At 42.9% G+C, this 23,572-nt stretch overlaps 1 long non-coding RNA gene across 1 annotated transcript; it reads left to right on the plus strand.

Annotated features, from left to right (window-relative positions):
* The first annotated feature begins 203 nt into the window (after positions 1-203).
* On the plus strand, positions 204-11,587 carry LOC130602948 (uncharacterized). Its single transcript, XR_008973018.1, has 3 exons — positions 204-340; positions 2,877-3,053; positions 11,131-11,587. It is a non-coding gene; the product is annotated as an uncharacterized LOC130602948 (long non-coding RNA).
* Positions 11,588-23,572: the final 11,985 nt, after the last annotated feature.

Raw genomic sequence — 23,572 nt, forward strand, 5'->3', positions numbered from 1 at the left:
CATTTTCATCAGACCCTGTGGTAACACAAAGTTTGAACTGTTTCCCATAGCAATTCCCCTCAAGGAACAAAGATACATCAAGTCATGCATCCATAGTCATCTCTGTTAGATGGTTCTGGTACATCTTCAGAGTTTCAGGCATCTGCCCTGCCACGTGTCTCAAACAGATGCTAGAGTGCCCAGAGGCACATTGTGTTGGCCATTAGCATAAGCCTTTCAGAAGCCAGCCTCTCCAAACCGTGTCCAGCAGCAGAGTCAGGAGATTCATCAACCCTGTGAAAGTGTGTGCCAAATACTTGTCAGAGGACAGTCATGTGCCAGGCTGTTTCTGGCAGCAATGGTACGTATTCAGCTACCATAGTTACCAACAATGTACTAATCACTTTGTGTGTGAGAACAAACTGTGTACAGAGCCAGCCATGCTTGCAAATAAACTCAATTAAGCCTTCAGTAGATTGAACTCAGTTGGACAAGTGTGCTCTGACCAACAATTTGTGCTCTGCTTTCTACAGCTAGTTCCTCAAAAGCGCAGTCACATTGTCTTTACAGCTTTCCAAGTGTCTCCTTCTGACTAAATAGTGACCATTCTCTTGATTTCTTTCCCCAGTGACACAGTCTTGCCCTTATTACTAACTACTTTTACTAATTACTTCTTCCATATCCAAAGTTAGGCAAGAATTTTATCTTTCTAAAACTTTCTCCTCTCCTGCTGTCCCCAGGGCTTCATGCTGAAGCATGAAAAAAATGGTCAGGCAGAAATACCTCAATATTTCTATGAACCTTTGATGATAAATGACGTTCTTCTCACTCTGTGGGCCAGACTGCTTGCTAGCTAGTGTACCAAACACAACAAATAGAAACTCAGCATTACTGGCTTTGATGGTGTCTGTGGGAAAAAAAAAATAAAATTGCTTTTTAAAAGAGAAATATTACTTTACAATTCCAAATTTCATAACGTATTGTTCCCTTTTAAAAGTTAATAATTAAATGAACATGTTTGTCGTGACTAAATAGCAGTGTGTGGGTATAACAGTCATAAACACCAAGGGTTTCCTCTATTTCTAGTGTAGCCAGATACAAGCCAGTGAAGGTTTGGACCAGCCATTGCAAATGGTTAAGGTACCTGTTCACCAAAGTGCCTTAGCCAACCATACCTGCGTTCCTTACATGTGGCAACTCTGCACCTGCATGGTGGCGGCCTAGGCAAATGTGCTTTGTTTTGCAGTTGCCACAAGTGAGGAACCAGGATTATGGTCTGTTAATGTGGCTCAGCTAACAGGATGCAACATTTTACACTCTGCTCATTCAGTGGGTTGCAAGGGTCTGTTCATGACCAACACTGAAGGTGAGTCCAGTCATAACCCAGTGAGAGAGGGTGGTGGCAGTGGAGAAGAAAGGCTAGTTTGTTGTTTTCTTTTCTGCTAAAAGAGGAAGCTACTGGGGATACCCACCTCCCAGTGTTTTCTCTAAATGGTTCTTCCCTGTGAACAGGTCAGGTAAGAAAAAAGACTTGCTTTTTCCAGGAGAGGCAGAAGTTTCACCTGGAAGTCCCAGCAAACTCTGAATTTGCATGTGTTTTGGACTGCCACCTGTCCCATGTGGAAGTAGATGCACCATGCCTGCTCCCTTATGACTTCATACATACCATATGTAGTACCATGAATTAGATCCAGAGACCTGAAACACAAGCTGAAGTGCTCTTTCACCAAATAGCGTGAGGCAGATTTACCACTCATCAAGAAAGTGTGGAGAGAATGGAAAAGAACGTGTGTACTCTTGACTCAGTCACTTCTCACTCAACATGTAAAGACCTGAACTTGGCAAAGTAGCTCAGAGCTTTTCTACATAGTAAAAAGAAGATTCTTGAACAAAAGCTCACCAAGTGAAAATCCTGAGATTTTCTCAGGTAATAGTACTGTTTCTGTCTGAAAGGAACTTTGCTAAATAGCTGCAGTGATATAATTGCTTCATTATGAGCCTGCAATGAAATCTCTGTATGATAACTTCATTCATTGTTTTTTTCTGACAGAAATGTAACCCCCACAATATAATAATGGTTTTTACATTTGGAGGAACCAGGTCTGGTAATTAGGTTTCTAACATATTTTCTGTAGCTTCCCCTAGTTTTCATTCTGCGCACATACATGGCTTTTGAAAGTCGTAATTATTCAACATGCATCTCTTCCTCCTCTCTCACCCTCTGGCTGTCTGGTCTATTTAGGTTGCATATTTCTGTTGTTGTGCTATGTTTACACATTGCCTGGTATTAAGCAAGTCCCAATTTGTTTAGCTTCTCTACTTGCCATTGTGATACAAATAATAAATAATTCTACACTTTCAAAGTTCATTATTATTTCAGAAGCTGTATGGATTAACTCTGTTTTCCTATTTATGAAAATACAGTTTTATTGGTTTTACCAGTGATCAAGGGCATTCCATGAGACACTGTAAAAAGCAGGCTTTGTATTTTACAAGCTTTGTATTTTACAAGCTTTGTAACATGCTACTATGAAACTGGGTAGAGTGGTCTAAGAATGGAGGGAAACCCCCGGAATCATCTGTGATGTGTTAGTTTTTCTTGCCATTGCTGTTAGTATAGCTAGGTGCCTTGCTAATGGCACAGAGGTTTTACAGACTTATTAACACTGCTGGCTAGGTTCAAATATTTTCCTAGGAAGCTTTTATTCATCTGTGAAAAAGTCCTCTGAAGTCAACAGGAGCTGCACCTAAGTGACTTACTAAGTCTCTGTACCATTTAGGGTCATAATTCCTAGCATCCAACCAGCATTTTGAAAGCCAACACTGCTCCTTTGTTTTTATTCTTTAAGACAATTTTCTTCTTCTTTTTCTTTCTTTCCTTTTTTTCTTTTTGTTAGTTGCTACTTCCATTGAACATTTACACTCACTGGTTTTTGAATGAAACTGCAACAGCCCTGTTTTGAACTGCAAACCTGATGGACTCAGATTCTCACTGCTGCTAACCTGCGAGTCCCTGCTGCAGAACCAGCTCAATTTAACTATGTAATGGTGACAAGACGGCAACTCTTCATCTGGTAACAATATAAATCCCCATTGCTTTTTCTTACTTTAAGCTGTTCAAACCCATTTCTCTCTCTTCTCCCTCCCCTCAAAGGAAGCTGAAAAGGAATCTAGAATTCCTGAAAGTCAGAATAATTCCATTTCTGACTTCTGATAAATACAGTAAGATGATGTATCCAGTATTAAGGGCATTTTGCAGTTCTGGGGTAAATTCTGTCCTCTCCATGAAATGTTCACTGGTTCTTAAACACAGGGATGTACCCCAATTCAATGCTGACCGTAGAACTTCAGTGACTTAATGGAACACATGCCACTATCTTCAGTGAGGCCAGTTTTTTACCTTGTATGCTCAGCTTCCTAACACAGTGCTTTGTGTGTCTGGGTCTTTTTCCTTTTTACCATGAACTTTCATATTCAGTTCCACCTTATAAATTTCAGTGTATTTTTTCCATTGACTTCTTTTTTTTTTTTTCCCCTCCCAACACTGTACAGTGTTTATGGTAGCCAGTTTTATTTTGTTATTTAATTTTAAGCAAGTGAACAGAATCTTACTTAGCTGATGGATAGGTAGTACTAAAAGCCTGCTTCAGGCAGTTTTTGGCTGTGCCATCAGTGACTCCATTATGATGCCTTCCTTGTTTATATAACTGGCAGTAAGTTGCATTAACTCATATATTGTTGGCATTTTTGTTCTCTTGCCAACCTGCTAGATTAATTTGGAATTGCTTTCAGTCCAAGGCCACCAAAGATTGATGGCATTTGTTTTGAACAGGATATTTGTATTCATGAGAAAAAAACAACCACTCTCATTCTCTGGACAGTGACTGTATGCCCTGAAGCATATGCTCTTTGAACTTGCAATTGGGATTTCAGAAGGTATTATCATTAAGTACGGGTATTTATTTCATGTCCATAGTAGGAGTCAGAAGAGGTGGGGCTCACAACAGAACTAGGTGATGTGCTAGGAAACACGTGCTGAACTTTTCCTAGACCAGGAATCCCACTAACTGCTGGCAGGGTTGTGAGAATTTCAGAAAGCTCTCAGGTCAAGCCAGAGGCACGATATATATCAAGGTGCATCAAAAACTCAACTCAAATGCTATCCACACCACAGAAAATGTGTATGTGCAGTTACACAGCTGGGGGGATTTTTTTATCACCAGGCCATCAGCCTCACTGATTCATTCTGGGGGAAGGTGCAATTTTGCATGTCCAGCTGCACTGCCAGACAGAGTTGCCCAAAACAGAGCGGGGGTGTCTGCACATGGCTGAGCCCAAACACCTGCCTTTTTATTCCTCAGTTGAGCATGCTTACTCATGTAGTGAATATTGAATTGTCCAGCGCAGGGCAACAAAGATGATTAAGGGAGTGGAGCATCTCCCTTATGAGGAAAGACTGAGGGAGCTGGGTCTCTATAGTTTGGAGAAGAGGAGACTGAGGGGTGACCTTATAAGTGTCTATAAATATATAAAGGGGGAGTGTCACGAGGATGGAGCCAGGCTCTACTCAGTGGCGAACAATGATAGGACAAGGGGTAATGGGTACAAACTGGAGCACAAGAGGTTCCACTTAAACTTGAGAAGAAACTTCTTCTCAGTGAGGGTGACGGAACACTGGAACAGGCTGCCCAGGGAGGTTGTGGAGTCTCCTTCCCTGGAGACATTCAAAACCCGCCTGGACACATTCCTGTGTAACATTATCTAGGTGTTCCTGCTCCGGCAGGGGGATTGGACTAGATGATCTTTCGAGGTCCCTTCCAATCTCTAGCATACTGTGATACTGTGATACTGTGATTGACAATGGGGTACAAGTCATGTGGATGTTACCCATAGTATTTGGTAGGAGAATGTTTTCCTGAAATGTAAATGGATGACAAGATCTATTCTGAATGCTAGTCTCAGATTTGCAAAAAGGAAGTGAAATCCCAATCTGTACCAAAAATATAAAAGAAAAGGACAAAAATGTGTGTATAGATCAAAATATGAGTAAGATTCACTTAACGGGACAGAACAGCTTAAAGTTCCATGAATGCTAGAACCCATAAATTCTAGTATCTTAGGGTTTCTATCGATTGGCTTCCCTAGTGTCTTGTAAAAAGTTTTTCTTGAAGTGGAGATGTTCACAAATTCTGTACTGTGTGTTTTCTTCACAATTTAATGAAGGGAAATAACATACTGTAGTTTTCCATCTAGTAGGATTGCTCTTATCTCTTGGGATACCTCTCGTAATGAACCTTGTAAAGACTTAAAAAGCTGGGACTTTACCTTTTTATGACAAACACACAAATATACACACCATGCACAACCTGAACTAAGCTAAGAAAACCCTTACTCAGACAAAAAAGAAGAAACTAGCACAAAACTGAGAAATCTCAGTTTTTCACATTTATGTATGTGGGAGATTTGCCTTGAAAATGGGACTGTTCAATTGCTCAGTTGACATGATGAAAATCCTATCTGCCACAGGCAGCCACAGTCCTTTTTTTAGCAGCTTTGTGTCTTTAGCAATATATGGTGGCAATAAGTTTTGCCAGCTAATTGCACAGTAAATCCAAATATTCTCTGCATCTATATTTCCTCTCTGTCTTGAGTGACTGACTTTTCTCCCCTGTGGTATGAAATTGAGAAAACAACATTTAATCAACCATTTTCTTTCCCTTTACTAGTCCAATCTTAATTTATTTCCTTTCCTCATGAAACTATGCAAAACATGGTAAGCTTTCCTCAGATCTAAATGTTGGGCTCTCCTTAGCAACACTGCTGTCTAACATATCAGAGCATTAGGATGTCTAACCTGAATTAAATACAGTCTTACTGTATCCACAGGCAAAAGTAAGGAATATGTATTTCTACAGTAAGAGGATATAAGACCTTAGAAGTTTTACTGCCAAAAAACAATTAAATAGTTCACCTCTATGAATTAATTGGTAAGTTACAAACAAATATTATCAAGTATGTCTTTCTGAGAAGTGTCAGAAGTGGGTTTTAGAGGTATTAGCCCTCAGTTGAAGTAGCTGCCATACTTTCAGGGTTTTACCTGTCAGCCAGCAGCAGGAGCAGTGCAGTAGGTTGGTAGTGGTGTAATGACCATGAGATGGCTAAAGGTTCCTTCTCACTGCAGTGGCATTTGTATCAGGCTTCCATCCAGTAAGACAAGACCTTAGATGGTCTTCATTATGACAATCAACACTTTGAATGGCACTTAAAGTACTTTTAACTAAGTTTTATTGTCTGTGTTGTATTTCATGTTTCCGGAACCTCCTCTTTTGTGGGCCCGTCACAGCAGCACAGCAGGAGGAAATTGCACTGCAGAGAAACATCTTCCCTTGGCAACATTTAGAGAAATCTTGGGCCATTCAGAATTCAAAACTTGTACCTAAGTCTTACCTCCATCATGTTATGGAGCTGCTTAAAGAAAATATTTGAGGTGAAAGTAATAAAAAAACCGCATTAATTTATACAAGTAGCTTTCTGTGAGAAATTGCAGGAATGCACACCTGATTTCCCCTGTAAATGGAAGCATTCAGCTGCTGCCAATTGGCATACTCCTGCACTGCAATTTTAGTAGAGTTTCATCAATTCTGAGTAATTGCAAAGAAAAAACAGGCACTGCATAATAAAACTGAGTAGACACACTTAAAAATGAGATGGGTTTTAAATGAATACTAAATGTAATTCAGGTTCCAAATTAGGAGCCAGATCTTGGAGGTGCTCCAGATATTGAACTCCTATTGAAATTTACAACAACTTCAGCACATCTCTTATTAAAAAGCAATAGGGCTTTTACTGCACCTGAGTAGATTTTAACTATTCATTCCAGAACAGTTCATTCTGTAAACAAAGCACACTAGTGTAGATACTATGCATAAGCAAAACAAGTATGCTAACAAGTACAGGATTTTGGCAGGCTACCTACCCGTTGCTAAATAATATAATTGTTACTTTCTAATATCCAAAAAATTGTCCACTCAAGATGTTGATGAATTTTTTTCCACTTCAAAAATCCCTGACAAAGAGACTGATCACAGTGTGCATACATTAAAAGTAAAAAAAGTTGTAGTGAAAATGTGGAGGATAGCAGCAGGGAACAACTATATGAAATGTCCTGCCCATTTATATATTTAAGAAAACATTCCAAGGATTTCTATGCTAAATACTTCACTGAAACTGTAAATGGTCTTTTCCTCAAACAACCCACAGCCAAGCTGTACATGGCAAAGATACCTAAATAGGACTGTGCCCTGGAGGCTATAAGGATGTATAATTTTATAAAGTCAGTATGTACTTTGCTGCTTTGTGTCCACCACGTGATTGCTTCCCTTTTGGTTTCTGTATTTTTAGTCCTGTTGGTCCAAATACAAATTTGGAAGCAGGTTAATCACCACTTGTTTCACTGAGGCCATGTGCAGCCTACCCTGTGACAAAACCAAAGCCAGCTGAGATGACATGGTTGTTAACACACTGCATTGTCCTAAGGAATTCAAAACGGGGAGTAATGTAAGTGTACCACACAGGCTGTTGTTGCGGACTTTATTTTGGTAGTTTTATTTGGTAGAAGAAGGTCTATAGTACACCAAAACCAAGTGAATTGCTTCAGTGTGAGGAGGACTGGGAACAACATTCTGCTTCACAACTCCCCCAAATGTTTACAGTTTTGTCACCATCTGGTTATATATAGTAATTCTATTTTGAGACCCTGTCCCTAAGGCACTTCAAGCATTGACAGCAAGATCTGGGCTTAACCCAAAATCTTGCCGAAAAATAGCTATCACAATTTACCACTGCAATGTGGGATCATGTTTAAAAAGCATTTAAATCTGCTCCAGCTATTCTTTAAAGGTATTTTTTAACCTGTGCATTGACAAAGCTAGTGCAACATCAGTGATGTTGAGAACAAGTGTGAACAACAGTGAAGATATGCTGCTGGCAACCAATGTAGCTCTAACCTGTTCCACATAGCTGTCAGAGCTTTTCCTGTAATATTGCACCAGCAAATTCCCACCACTCAGGAATAAAAAACTTTCGGTAGCCTCCTACAAACATTTGTATATTGGTATTGTAGGATACTTTATAAGATATTTGTAGTGGCAGGCTGGATTCAATGTGTAGCATATGTCAATGGGGGTTTGAACAAAAAATGTACTAACTCATTTTAGTCATAGGACAGACTGGCCTTCCAGTTTTTTTCTCCAAGCCATTCTAGATTTGGAAAAAGATGAGAGATTTCCTGGAAAGTGAAACTCTTTACCTATCTCCCATCCAATTCCTCAAGAATGTGGCATTTCTCAAGTACTTCCTCAAGAATGAAGAGGTACTTATGATGACATAATCCGTAAAAAAAAAAACAACCCCCTCCCCCCACCAAAAAAAAAAACAAAACCAACCAAACAAGAAAAACCCCACCAACACCCCAAAAACAACCCCAAAACCAAAAAGTAATGCAAGGTTGTATCCTAGAGGCCTTTTTCTATTCCCAGTGAAATCAATTTAAAAATTCCCACAGACTTCAGTGGAAGCTGGATTAAACTTAATTTCAGAGGAACTTTAACAGGAGGATAGATGTCTGCCTTGGGCAAAAAGAGAGTGACTTTCAAAGTATCAAATTAGAAACATGGGGCTCATGTTCCATTCATTATGCCCAGGCAATCTGTGGGAACAGAACAATTGCTCTGGTCCTCCTTTACAAATTTCCTACCACTACTTCTCTCAAATGAAACTTAAAAAGAACACATACACAAACCAAAACCATCACCCTGTTCTCAAAGCTAAAAAATCCATCCTTTCTTCCGTGCCTCTCTCTCTCTGTCCCTTCCCAAAACTCCCTCTGTATCAAACAGTCCTTCACACACTCAAATTTATAACCCAACAGGCAATATGCTTTTTCAGAAAGTGCCTCAGCTTTGATAAGAATCTCATGTTTACTTGCCACCATCAATTACATGTATTTCACTGTATATTAAATGGGTCATGACTTTCTTTCCAGTGTCTCAATCTAGGAGTGCACATGTATGCCAGGATAGACCTGGAATACAGCCACTATACCTGCTTCTTGTTCCTGGCTATACCTTGCTTGTTATACAGAGCTAACTGGGATTAGCAGCCCACTGAGTACTTGTAGGGTGCTTCAGCAGGTCCTATATTCAGCATGTTGGTGCCACAAAGCACGCTTACCCCACAGTGAAGACACAGCCTATTTGTCCCATATTAATGTTAGAAAATCTCGAAACTGTCAAATTTCAGTTCAAATTTTACAACTAGTGATGTGTATGTGCCTGAATTAGATACCAATTTCTGTGGCTTTTCTGTCCATTTGGAGTACATCCATACATATGACTACTGCATATACGGTTTTTACAAGAACCATGAACAGAATGTACGGAAGCAGGGAACAGCTATGTTTCATTCAGTTCCCAAGGTGGTCAACTGCTTTGAAAACAGGGAGCAGGAAAACAGGCTGAAAATGCAATGGAAACTCAGGTTTATTAAATATGATTACTGTTAGTTTTGCTGTTGTTTCCTGTTTGCCTTAGGCCCGTACCCGAAAGCCCCACTATGTCATATTTAAAACCAAACCAGGAAAGTTCTCACATATTTAGAAATAGATCCTGCCTTGAGGAGCTCACAGTCAATATAAGGAACAAGATGGAGCAAGTAAAATTAAGAAACAATCATGAAGGAGAAAGTGAGGATGGTTAAATGACCAGCTGGGTGGCCTTGGTACTACTCTTGACAGTTCCAGGCTACCCATGCAAAGACCCAGGTTTTTATCAAGATGGTCTGTTTCAACCCCATTTGATACTGAAAAAGTGCCTTTGCTGGTGCTTAGTTCATGAAGAACTATAATCCAAGGGGAAAATAAGAAATTGGCCATATGCATATTTTCCAGCATTTTCTTTTTCAAATTGTCTCTTTTGCTTATAATAATTTTTCCTTTAAAGTACTGAGAATTCACAAATTTCCAATTAGTTCACACATGCATTTGTCTTCCAAAACCTCCAAAATGTGTAGACACTGAGTCCTCTGCACTGTGTGCTTTGTTCTACTGCACTGCTGCTATTGCACCATGCTACTTGCTGTCTTTCTGAACTATTTCATATTTAGAGTAAGCACATCATGCAGCAGACTGTAGCAACCCATGGACAAAACTTGTTCAGAGTGTGTTAGGCTTTCTGTCTCTTCTAAGCAGCCCTGACATGCTGTGTACCCTATTATAATGCCTAAGTGTGGATTATGTATGTAACTTTGTCATCAAAGTTTGAAAGTGACTTCTGTTTTAGAATTCAGGCTTACCTGTACCCGGGACATTATACAATCTCACCTGCACATACGGTATTTATTTATTTCCTGGTTTACTTGTTTCACAAAGATAACTGCTGGATCCTCATTTGGCAATACAGAAAAGAAAACTGCATTCATATATACTTGTTTAAGAGTCAGAAGAACCTATTGTGACGCAGGGATCTCAAAATGTAGAAGTGCCCTAAAATTAGCTTAGGCCATCTGAATTCACTGATGCACAGCAAAAGATGTAAATTGAACAGCCAGGCACAGAATGTTTTCACTCCCATATTGTTAAAAAATTAGACTGTCTGACCCTGGCCATTCAAGGACTGTCTGATTGCTGTACTTGTATTCTCTACAAAGAATCTGGGGCTCCAGTAATTGTAAACTCCTGTGAGGGCATAAAAATGGAGAAGTACCTTACAGAGTCACTGGTGCACACTAGCAAGACCAGATTTGCAAACAACAGTGTACAAATATAAACTAATTGTAAAAATAACTTTTGAAAACTACCTGTAACAGGGTAAATAATTCATTAAAAAACATCCCAGTTGATTTTCTTTATTCCCTTTTGTATCAGTGGTTCTGCTGTAATTCATTTTGTATTCTTGAGTCATTGCCAATGGTGCTATCTGTAGAGAAACAACTGAAGCAACTCCAGAGACTGCTGTCTTTATATGGCTGCAAGATGCTAATACTGCAAAGCTGCTAATTCCACAAGCTGACGTTCTCTCATTTCATGCTTCCATTATCCCAGAGAAAACAACTATTGCAGAAAATGTTGTACTTAGCTCTATAATTTCTCCTCAGGCTAGCAGCAAGGTGCTTCAGAAAGCTGTGTTCTTAGCTACTGCTTCTCTACACATCTTTCCCAGTTGCCTCTTCACTCTGCTGTTAATGAAGAGGATTTGAAATCATAAGCAGTTACAGACCTCCTGAAGCAATGCAGAAGTGAAAGGAAGGTTGCTACTGACAGAGATGAGTAAAAGTACCCGTGGGAGAAGGGAACTCTTCTTCAGCATCCTCTTCCAGCAAGGAAAAAATCTCCTTAGGTTATGCTTTTGACTGGTCTGAACTGAACGAATGTCCATTCTTTGATGATGCAAGGGGTCCTTTTTAGCCATAAAAAGGGAACAAAACCTACATTCTCTACCTTGTTTAAAACACATGTTGTGGTGGACAGGCAAAATGAACGCCAAGCATTCAGGCCTACAAATAAACTCGGCAAGATGGTATAGCACGTTGCTTCCATTGGGATCTCAGGAGACTTCTGTGGGCTTTAGCTTTCCTCTTTTTGTTTTCTTTCCCTTTTTTTTTTTCTTTTTCTTTTTTTTTTCACCTGAAAATATAATTGCCATAAATCTAATACATTATTAAGGCTTTAGGCCCTCACACTCTCAAGTGTCAAACTTCAAACAGACAAATTGTCTTATTCATTTAGCATGTTTGTAAATTCAAAGCTACTCATATCTGACACTGGCTGTCACATTGCTCTACCTTCTGCTGCTTGTCCTCACGCCTGTTCTGTAGCCCAGCAGTTAAACCCTGCCTACATGACTTGGCAGTCAACCTCCAGAGCTGCAGTTTCACCAAACATGTAACCTGTGAATATCTCCAGAATGACAATCTCCCTTGCAACAAAAAAAAAGAAATTTTTCTTTATCCCCTCATATGGCAACAGTCAGATTGCCTTCAGTGAGACTGTTCACAAAGTTCCATGTAGACCGAAGTCCTGCTGCGCACAGAGAAGAAAACATGAAATGCAGATACTGCTGTGCATTGTTTCACTTCTCTGTCTGAGAGAAGACTTCAGATACGGGGTTTAGGTTTTTATTGTTGTTAAAAGCATCAGTGGAGAAGGAAGTTGACTGTGGAGAAACGTAACATTCATTCCATTCAGAATTAAACTGCTGAACATGAGAAGAGGCTCAGGATGTTACATGTTTTAAGGCTAAAAATGTCTTGTTACTACCCAGAAACTTTTGATATGCAAGAAATACTTTTCCTGCCTCATGCAATCTGACGTAGTTTATTATAAGTCTAAGTTTAACAAAGCTATTTTTATTTTCAGGAAGTCATAGTTTATACGGTTTAAAACATGAATGCATGGAAAACAGCCTTGGGGAAACTAAGCCCATATCTGGAAATGCAGCAGAGAATTCCTTGTGCCAATTGCCAGTTCAACAAAATCTCTTTGTAGAAGTTAGAACTAATAGTGTTCAGGCTCCCTACTTACTCAGCATTGTACTTCTCTCAGCAGTAAACATCCTCCTCTACTTTATTAGTGATTTTAGCCTTATTCTCATAATTGACCGTTTCTTAGAATTCTCCTTTCCTGTAATGAGAATTAAGCATCTCTATTATACAAAAAAGCAGACAGGAATAAGATGCCTTCCAGGGAAAGTGTCACTTAGATCAAAGTCATGACATCTAGTCTTCTTGAACTACACCCTTGGCTCTGCCTTTTACTTTCTCTAAGACCTTCGACAAACCACTTAACCTCTCTGCATCATTTCTCCACCTGTAAAATGAGAATGGCAACACTTCCCAAGCTCACTCATTAACATTTTAAAACGTACCTTTGCAACTCACAAGGACAGGATATCTCACGAAAGCCAGATGTTAGCGCTTAGGCCTCGGTGAACTCAATACAGTACAAGGGATGGACACAGCCTTGGTCTGACCTGGGGGATTGTGCAGCTGGCTGGCCATGACTGCTTTGAATACTGAGACTAGTGGAGGTCTTCAGTCACTTACTGCAAAACTTGATTCGTAGGTTTGTAGATCTGGAATAGTTTAAAACTCCAAGGTAAAAAATAAAAGCATTTTTTCCCCCCAGGGATTGAATCTCTTAAAACTGTCTTACGCTCATTTTTGTGGTGCATCTTGAAAATGAACATTTTTTTAAAGATATATATTTAAATCTTGATTTAACAATTTTCTGGAGTTAAGAAACATATGGAGGGGTTGGGGAAAGTTTAGGATTAAAAATGAAGGCTGATGATGAGAAGAGGTACTTGTTACTCTGACGGTCTCCAGTCCCTCTCGTTTCCTCTCCTCCTCTCTCCTCCCTTGTACTACCCTCCTCTGTTTTCATGTCTTCAGTGTTCCCTTGTGTAACTCCCGTTAGCATTACATTTGCTGAAACATATTTTTGTCAAACACAGCCTGATGTTGTCAGCATCTGGTTAAGCCAACTTTGAACACTACCATTACACATACATGAGAAACCTGCATGTAGCAGCAGGAACCTTTGGCTCTGTCCTTACACCCCAGCAAGAGCACCGACTCTACACAGGTGAGGTAGGGGCTAGCTTATGCTTTGGAGCAAGAAGCCCATGGAGACACAGTTCAGACCCTGAGTTGTGCTTCACACTTGTCCTGGGTTCAGCAGTAGCAGTCATGTTTTTTTTTTCCTTTGTGCTAGCTGGTGCAGTGCTGTGTTTTGACTTCCAGCCTGAGAACAGTGTTGGTGAAGTCGATGTTTTCAGTTGTTGTTAAGTGATGTTTACCCTGACCAAGGACTTTGTGAGGCTCATGCTCTGCCAGGGAGGAGGGGAAGCCGGGAGGAAGCAGAGACGGGGCGCCTGACCTGGGCTAGCCAGGGAGGTATTCCATACCACAGCACGTCATGGCCGGGGTGGGGGGTGACTGGGAGTTACCCGGAAGGACACGGGCTTCCGGGTGGAACTCGTCTTCTTGGCCGGTGGTATCGTATTCTCTTCCCTTGTTATTTTCCCTTATCATTGTTGTAGTTGATAGTAGCGGTGGTGATTTGTGTACATTGGTTGCTGGACTGTTCTTGTCTCAACCCGTGGGAGTTGCACTTTTTTTTCGATCCTCCTCCCCGTTCCTCCGGGAGTGGGGGAGAACCCCGGTGGCGGGGGGGAACACGGACCTCGATTGTTGTCAGCTCGGCACCATTCACTGGGAGTGAGTGAACAAGTTACCTGACTGGGTTTAAACCACGACAGTTCTTTTTGGCGCCCAACGTGGGGCACGAGGGGTTGAGATAAGAACAGATCTGACTGGATTGGTAGTCACTTGTCACAATGCTGATTTATTGGCTCTCAAGGTTGTTCCTCTTGATCTCACAGTTTCAGTATATCGTACCTTACGTCCATCCGGTATTTGCTGTATTAGTGTTTTTCAAGTGTGGGGCTTGGGCTAAGGTTTTTGTCCCATTGTACTTTATGGTAATGACTTGTAATACAATAGAATCATTGATCATGAAACTGATCTGGCTTATGTTCCCAGTGTGGTCACCACCTTTATACTTTGGGAGGTATATGATGGAGGTGCTTAGCAATTGCACATCTTTTTTCTCCTTCTCAGGTGCTCAACCTGTGAAGGAGACATCCTTTTACCCTCCCAGTCGTCCCCCCAGACCATTTACATTTGAGAGTTTTGAATTTTTTGAATGGCATTTTAATGCTGTTGAGACTTGTTTGCTGATGGTGATGGGAATCACCATGCTAACACGCATACAGAGTGTGTTTTGCCCACTACTGATTTCAAGAGTTAAGCAGAGTCAGGTTTGGGTCTTGTCTGGGGTCAAATGACGATGTAGGAGGACCGAGAGATTTTCCCTGAGGCTGGAGAGCCATGAGTGGCAGGGTGTGTGGGATAGTATGGGCAAGTATCTAGGTCAGTGGGCCCCTCCAGTACTTTGGAATTTCACTACCGAACAGCTGCAAAATCCAGAAGAATTAGTAAAACACTTAAATGAGGTGTGTGGTCATTCTGGCCATATCAGAGATGGACAAATCACGGCAACGTGCTGGGGCTTGGCCTATGCTTACAGGGCCTTGTTCAACACTATCCAGCACCTTCAAAAGGAAAAGAATGTCGGCGGATCTGAGGGCAAAGCAACAGTCGCTACTCAAACTTTGGCTGCAATGAACTGCGCAGCTACCCCAGGGGCAAGTACAGCAGCTGCTCAAACTTCAACTGCAACAGACAGCGCGGTTACCCCAGCTCCAAGCACAGCAGCTGCACCAACCCCAGCGACAAGTACAGTCGCTACTCAAACTTTGGCCTCAATGAACAGAGCAGCTACCCCAGTGGCAAGTACAGCAGCTGCTCAAACTTCAACTGCAACAGACAGCGCGGTTACCCCAGCTCCAAGCACAGCAGCTACACCACCCCCAGCAACAAGTACAGTCGCTACTCAAACCACAGTGATAATCACTGCAGCCAAACCAGAGGACCAATTCGTACCAATATCGGTTGCCCCTGTACGCAAGAGAACAAGCAAAAAGGAGGCAAAAAGGGTGAAGCGAGATGAAGAACCAATGAATTCACCACCCGGTCCAGAATCTGATCAGGAGTCATCATCACATGACGAAGATGAAGAAGAAGAGGTAACTTCTCGACCTCGGACCTCAACCGAGCTGCGGAATATGCGAAAAGATTTTACCCGTCAACCAGGGGAGCACATCATCACCTGGTTACTCCGATGCTGGGACAATGGGGCCGATGGTCACGAACTAGAAGGTACAGAAGCCAAGCAGCTGGGATCACTTGCTAGAGAAGGGGGAATTGACAAAGCAATTGCAAGAGAGAAAAAGTCCCTCAGCCTTTGGAGGAGGCTCTTGGCAGCTGTGAAAGAAAGGTTTCCGTACAAGGACGATGTTACAAGTCGTTCGGCCAAGTGGACTACTATAGACAAAGGCATCCAGTCTCTGAGGGAATCGGCCATCGTAGAGATGCTCTATCACATCAAGCCGAATAACGGGGATACACCTATAGATCCAGATGAAGTTGAATGTACACGACCCATGTGGCGAAAACTTACACGGAATGCACCGTCATCATATGCCCATTCATTGGCAACAGTAACCTGGAATGACATAGTACCACTAACAGTGGATGAAATGGTTCATAAACTCTGAGAGTTAGAAGACAACCTCACCCCTTCCATCATGTCAGCTGTGGAAAAACTGTCCCAGGATCTCAAACAATTGAGGGACGATGTATCTGATTTATCCAGCTCCTCACGTGTACCAACACACGTCTCAGCTATTAACAAAAGGCGTCCTATTGTTCAAGAGAGGAGATACAGGAGGTGTACACCACGGGGTACCCTATGGTTTTACCTGCTGGATCACGGAGAAGACATGACAAAGTGGGATGGAAAACCTACTTCAGCTTTGGAGGAACGGGTGAGTGAACTGAAGAGGGGAGCAAGGGCCAAGACTGATCATCCCATGAGAGCTACAGCTTCAGTCTCTGGTGAGTAGTTTCCCAGATGGAGTGGAAGAGCTGATTTTACTCCAGCTCCTGTGATAACGAAGAATAATCCCTTTTACCACGACTTAAGCGTCCAACGCTGTGACGACTATTAGAGGGGCCCTGCCTCCAGCCAGGTGGAGGTAGGGGACAATCGGATTTACTGGACTGTGTGGATCAGATGGCCTGGCACATCAGTCCCACAGAAGTATAAGGCTCTAGTAGATACCGGTGCACAGTGTACCCTGATGCCATCAAGCTGTCAAGGGGTGGAACCCATCTATATTTCTGGAGTAACAGGAGGATCCCAAGAGTTGACTGTGCTGGAGGCTGAAATCAGCCTGACTGGGAGGGAGTGGCAAAAGCACCCTATTGTGACTGGTCCAGAGGCTCCATGCATCCTCGGCATAGACTACCTCAAGAGAGGGTACTTCAAAGACCCAAAAGGGTACCGGTGGGCTTTTGGTATTGCTGCTTTGGAGACTGAGGAAATTGAGCAGCTGTCCACCTTGCCTGGTCTCTCAGAAGATCCCTCTGCTGTGGGGTTGCTGAAAGTTGAAGAACAACAAGTGCCAATTGCGACCACAACAGTGCACCGGCGGCAATATCGCACCAACCGAGACTCCCTGATTCCCATCCATCAGCTGATCCGTAGACTGGAGAGTCAGGGGGTGATCAGCAGGACCCGCTCACCCTTTAATAGCCCCATATGGCCAGTGCGAAAGTCTAATGGAGAATGGAGACTAACAGTAGACTATCGTGGCCTGAATGAAGTCACGCCACCATTGAGTGCTGCCGTACCGGACATGCTAGAACTTCAGTATGAACTAGAGTCAAAGGCAGCCAAGTGGTATGCCACGATTGATATTGCCAATGCATTTTTCTCAATTCCTTTGGCAGCAGAGTGCAGGCCACAGTTTGCTTTTACTTGGAGGGGTGTCCAGTTCACTTGGAACCGACTGCCCCAGGGGTGGAAACACAGCCCTACCATTTGCCACGGACTGATCCAGACTGCACTGGAACAGGGGCAAGCTCCAGAACACCTGCAATACATTGATGACATTATTGTGTGGGGCGATACAGCGGAAGAAGTCTTTGAGAAAGGGAGGAAAATAATCCAAATCCTGCTGAAAGCCGGTTTTGCCATAAAACGGAGTAAGGTCAAGGGACCTGCACAGGAGATTCAATTTTTGGGAATAAAATGGCAAGATGGACGTAGACAGATCCCCACAGATGTGATCAACAAGATAACAGCAATGTCTCCACCAACTAATAAGAAAGAAACGCAGGCTTTCTTGGGTGCAGTGGGGTTCTGGAGAATGCACATCCCAAATTACAGTTTGATTGTAAGCCCTCTCTATCATGTGACCCGGAAGAAGAATGATTTTAAATGGGGCCCTGAGCAGCAACAAGCCTTTGAGCAAATTAAACACGAGATAGTTCATGCAGTAGCCCTTGGACCTGTCCGGACCGGGCCAGATGTAAAAAATGTACTGTACACTGCAGCTGGGGAGAACGGTCCTACCTGGAGCCTCTGGCAGAAAGCTCCAGGGGAGACTCGAGGTCGACCCCTCGGCTTTTGGAGTCGGGGATATAAAGGATCTGAGGCCAGCTATACCCCAACTGAGAAAGAGATACTGGCAGCCTATGAAGGGGTTCGAGCTGCTTCGGAAGTGATTGGCACTGAAGCACAGCTCCTTCTGGCACCCCGGCTGCCCGTGCTGGGCTGGATGTTCAAAGGCAGGGTGAAAGCCATCCAGCTGGCCCTGGACATTGCTGAACGAGAAAAGTGGCCAGTACTTTATCTCTATACTGACTCATGGATGGTGGCAAATGCCCTGTGGGGGTGGTTGAAGCAATGGAAGCAGAGCAACTGGCAACGCAGAGGTAAACCCATCTGGGCTGCTGCACTGTGGAAAGATATTGCTGCCAGGGTGCAGAACCTGGTGGTGAAGGTACGTCATGTAGATGCCCATGTACCCAAGAGTCGGGCCACTGAGGAACACCAGAACAACCAACAAGTGGATAAAGCGGCTAAGATTGAAGTGGCTCAGAGGGACTTAGATTGGCAACATAAAGGTGAATTATTTTTGGCCCGGTGTGCCCATGACACTTCAGGCCATCAGGGCAGAGATGCAACATATAGATGGGCCCGTGACCGAGGGGTGGACTTAACAATGGACACTATTGCCCAGGTTATTCATGAGTGTGAAACATGTGCTGCAATTAAACAAGCCAAGCGGTTAAAGCCTCTTTGGTATGGAGGACGATGGTTGAAGTATAAATATGGGGAGGCCTGGCAGATTGACTATATCACACTGCCACCAACCCGCCAAGGCAAGCGCCATGTGCTTACCATGGTGGAAGCAACCACCGGGTGGCTGGAAACATACGCTGTGCCCCATGCCACTGCCCGGAACACTATCCTGGGCCTTGAGAAACAGATTTTGTGGCGACACGGCACCCCAGAGAGAATTGAGTCAGACAATGGGACTCATTTCCGGAATAACCTTATAGATATTTGGGCCAAAGAGCATGGCATTGAGTGGGTATATCACATCCCCTACCATGCACCAGCCTCTGGGAAAATGGAACGGTACAATGGGCTGTTAAAAACTACACTGAGAGCAATGGGTGGGGGAACTTTCAAGCATTGGGATACACACTTACCAAAGGCCACCTGGTTGGTCAACACCAGAGGATCTGCCAACAGGGCTGGCCCAGCCCAGTCAGAACTTTTACATATTGTAGAGGGGGACAAAGTTCCCGTGGTGCATATGAAGAATTTGCTGGGGAAGACAGTCTGGGTTATTCCTGCTTCAGGTAAAGGCAAACCCACTCGTGGGATTGCTTTTGCTCAGGGACCTGGATATACTTGGTGGGTAATGCGGGAAGATGGGGAAGTCCGATGTATACCTCAAGGGGATTTGATTTTAGGGGAAAACAGCCAGTGAACTCAACTGTATGCCGTTGCCTGCTGTGTAATGCTTTTATAGCCCATCAACTAGATGTCTCCAGGTCACCAGCGACTGGCCCTGACTTCCCTCCAGCCATCATGCCAACAGAGAATGAACTTTGAACATCATGGACCGAATGGACTCGGCAGCATTATAGGGATTGGTCCATGCACTAAGAAAATTATCTTTTCCTCTTGGTCTGTATGTATATGGATTTATATATATGGGAGAGCGATGGTGTATTGAAAATGTGGGATCTGAGCACGACGTGAATGGTATGGAATAAGGGGTGGATAATGTCCTGGGTTCAGCAGTAGCAGTCATGTTTTTTTTTTTCCTTTGTGCTAGCTGGTGCAGTGCTGTGTTTTGACTTCCAGCCTGAGAACAGTGTTGGTGAAGCCGATGTTTTCAGTTGTTGTTAAGTGATGTTTACCCTGACCAAGGACTTTGTGAGGCTCATGCTCTGCCAGGGAGGAGGGGAAGCCGGGAGGAAGCAGAGACGGGGCGCCTGACCCGGGCTAGCCGGGGAGGTATTCCATACCACAGCACGTCATGGCTGGGGTGGGGGGGTGACTGGGAGTTACCCGGAAGGACACAGGCTTCTGGGTGGAACTCGTTTTCTTGGCCGGTGGTATCGTATTCTCTTCCCTTGTTATTTTCCCTTACCATTGTTGTAGTTGATAGTAGCGGTGGTGATTTGTGTTGTACATTGGTTGCTGGACTGTTCTTGTCTCAACCCGTGGGAGTTGCACTTTTTTTTTTTTGATCCTCCTCCCCGTTCCTCCGGGAGTGGGGGAGAACCCCAGTGGGGGGGGGGGGGGGGGGGGACACGGACCTCGATTGTTGTCAGCTCGGCACCACTCACTGGGAGTGAGTGAACAAGTTACCTGACTGGGTTTAAACCACGACAACACTCTAATGTGCAGCTGCATAGTGTCAGAGCTTCTCAAGTTATTATTTTGTGATCAGCTCCTCTCTCACCTGATGGCCCAAGACATTCAAGAATTAGCTACATATGAACATTAAGCACACACAGAGTATGTACCATAATCAGGCATTTTATTACCAACATAACCATAGCTTTCAGACTTTCTTCCAGGAAAAGGTACTCACAAACATGTTGTGTTTTTTCTTACTGCCTATGTTGTAGAAATGTACAACATCAGACAGCACACCTGACAACTATTAATGTGATTTATAAACTTGCAGCATGAAAATTCTCATATAATCATTGCTATCCTGTTGTGGGCACCAGCAAATTCTCCCCAACTTTATTCTGGGTAGTGCATGTCTGCATGATGACTGGTTATTGCTCAGAAAGTATTTCCCATGTGAAATATTTATTTTGTATCACAGTGAGGATGTGTGTAATTCACCAGAGAATTACAGTACTGTACCATATCTCACTGAATCAACTTTAATGAGCAATTTCTCACAAAAATTCCTGCAGTGAGAAGCAGGAAAACCAGAGCAATATGGGCTCCCCACAGATGTATACTTCAGGTCCCAGATTTGCTGTTCCAAATATAAAGCCCTAAAAATACTACTGCTTTGCTATAAAACCTCCTTGAAAGAAACCTTATCAAGCCTAATATATGACAAGACGGAAATACTGCTGTTAAGAAGACTTTTTGTGCAAGATGTGTGAGTGCATATATATACATGCACATCACATACTTAGGTATCAATATCCTCATATAAGGGAGGAGGGTACCAAAACTGGGGATTACAAGAGGAATAAGACAAGGTACATTCTTTATACAAAAATGGACAAAAGTAACAGGGACATGACCTCAAGCATTGAAGCCTAATAAGAAGTATGACTAGGACATTTCTCCCTTACAGACACACACTGTGAGAAAGCACTTGACCTCCACAGCATTACCCCAAGTCCCAGACCTTTGCCTTTTCTCCAGACCTTTCATCCAGGTCTTAGTTCTGCTGATGTCTCAGGGGAAGGCCAGGCAAAGAGGCAAAAGCAGCTGTTTTCTTCTCACCAAACTAGTGGAAAAAACATGTAGTTTCATGCAGCCTCCTCCTCTCTGTGGGCAAATTCATTTAAACATGAGAGATGAGAACTGCCTCTGCTGATAATGTCTCCATCTCAGCTGTGCAATGCAGGACACCCAGGTGCACAAGCAGGTCCTGCAGCACATACCCCTGTCCCCCTGAGGGCCTAGCCCTTGATTCCTCTCATGAGGAGATGCTTTCTCCGAAGGAAACTCAGTAATACCACCATTTTCTTTCTCCTAGTCCACTTTCACAGGTCTGTCTGTGGCCAGCTGTGAGCAGCTGTGATTCTGCTGCTTTGGCTACTCACATTGCATGTTCCGTTCCAGTTCAGGAAGTGTCCTGTTGTGTGTTGTGGTTAAGAGCATAGCTGATGATCACTCATGCTCACTACTTCCATGGACCTACTGCCACCCCATGCCTCTGTCGTGACATTGTGCAGGGTACTCTGGTAAACAATAGAGCAATCTGTTATTCAGTACACCCACTGTATTAAGTGCACACCCATCACACTGCTGCTAATGTGCTGTGGATGCAAATGCACTCCCATCACAGCTAAGTTTTATAATGGTCCCATTCCTGCAGCTAAATGCAATAAAGAGAAACGCAGTCACTCTGAAATGCATGCAGCTGTGGTGCCACCTGGACAGCACAACCTGACTGTGGCTCTTTGGCTAGCAATCCTGCTTCCTCTGCCTTTGGGAACTATAACCTGCTCTAGACCTTTCTACTAACAGCATCAATTTTTTTACCATCAGCTGCCATTAATGCATGGGCTATTAACATGCTGAGGGCACACAGCTAACATTCATCCCCACACTTAGCCAGGTATCTGGCAGCTCAGTGGCATCTGACCTCTCTGTTCTGGGCCAGGCAGCATGGGCAGGTTTCCTCACACTGCCCCACGTTCCCATGCTGCCATGCAGATGGACCTTCAAGATTCTGATGTGGATATCTCAGTCCTGCCTCAGTGCCAGATGTCTTCTTCAGACAGCATATGCAAAAGAATCAACTGTGAATTTCAAGAAGTGAGGGAGAAGAAATATTACTATAAAAACAATTTTGTGCTTGCAGGGAAAATACTTTAGAATAAGAACTTCAAAGTAAGACAAGAGTGATAAGAAACAGATCTCAATCAGAGATTAATTTCCTGTTTTCTATTCAAAGCAGTCCTATGTCACAACTAGTGTAGTATTTCTACCCTAGCATGGCCAGAGAGATTTTATCTTAAATATATACCCATTGCTATAAGCAGAATACAGAACAATAACAACACACAAAATATTTTTTCTAGAAAAGATTTTAAGACCTGGTCTCTTTCTGCTGTTCTGGTAACCAAACTGAGAGTATAAATTACCACAGTCTACTACCATGATTACTGAAACTTCTTTCCCTTTGGCCCCTTACTGCCGTTTAACCTATAAAGCAGATCTTAAAACAGTTCTTCTTGGCTATAAACCTGACTTTGTTGACCTCTTCATTACATTTAGCTCAAGACTGGTGTTCTGATCTCCCAGTCAAGTGCAAGCCAGCTTCCCTGCAGGAATTCACTGGCTCCATTTCACACTCTGTGCTGCTGAGCTGCTCCTCTCACATCAGTTTTCTCTTCCTGCAGCTGCCCTCAGTCTCTTTCTGACAGTCTCTGGGTTTTTTCTTCATGAAAATCTCTCCTTAGTCTCCATTTCTATTTCGTACCTCAAGCTCAGTTTATGTGTGCCTGTTAACACGATATATACATGTCCTAAAATAAAACTTTCTGGTGTTACACTGAGCAGCTAGGTCAAGTTTTTGTTGTACCCAGCTCCATTTCTCCCTTTGTTGCATTGTTTTCAACTATTTTATATTATCTTCTTTGCACTGTAAGGCCTCCTCCCCCTGGCATTTGCTTTTACTACTATTAGAAATCATAAATAATGGTAATCATTATTAATTTATACAGGAGCTTTTGCTTATGCAAAGTTCAGTCTGAACAACTAAATCTTTTTGTAGACTATGAAGAAGCAGTCAAATATCACTGAGTAATGAAATTCAACAGACTACCATTTTTGAGACCT

Source organism: Pezoporus wallicus, unplaced genomic scaffold (assembly GCF_028554395.1).
Source record: "Pezoporus wallicus isolate ANWC-B61680 ecotype Strahan unplaced genomic scaffold, APGP_CSIRO_Pwel_v1 contig_7941, whole genome shotgun sequence".
Lineage (NCBI taxonomy): Eukaryota > Metazoa > Chordata > Aves > Psittaciformes > Psittacidae > Pezoporus > Pezoporus wallicus.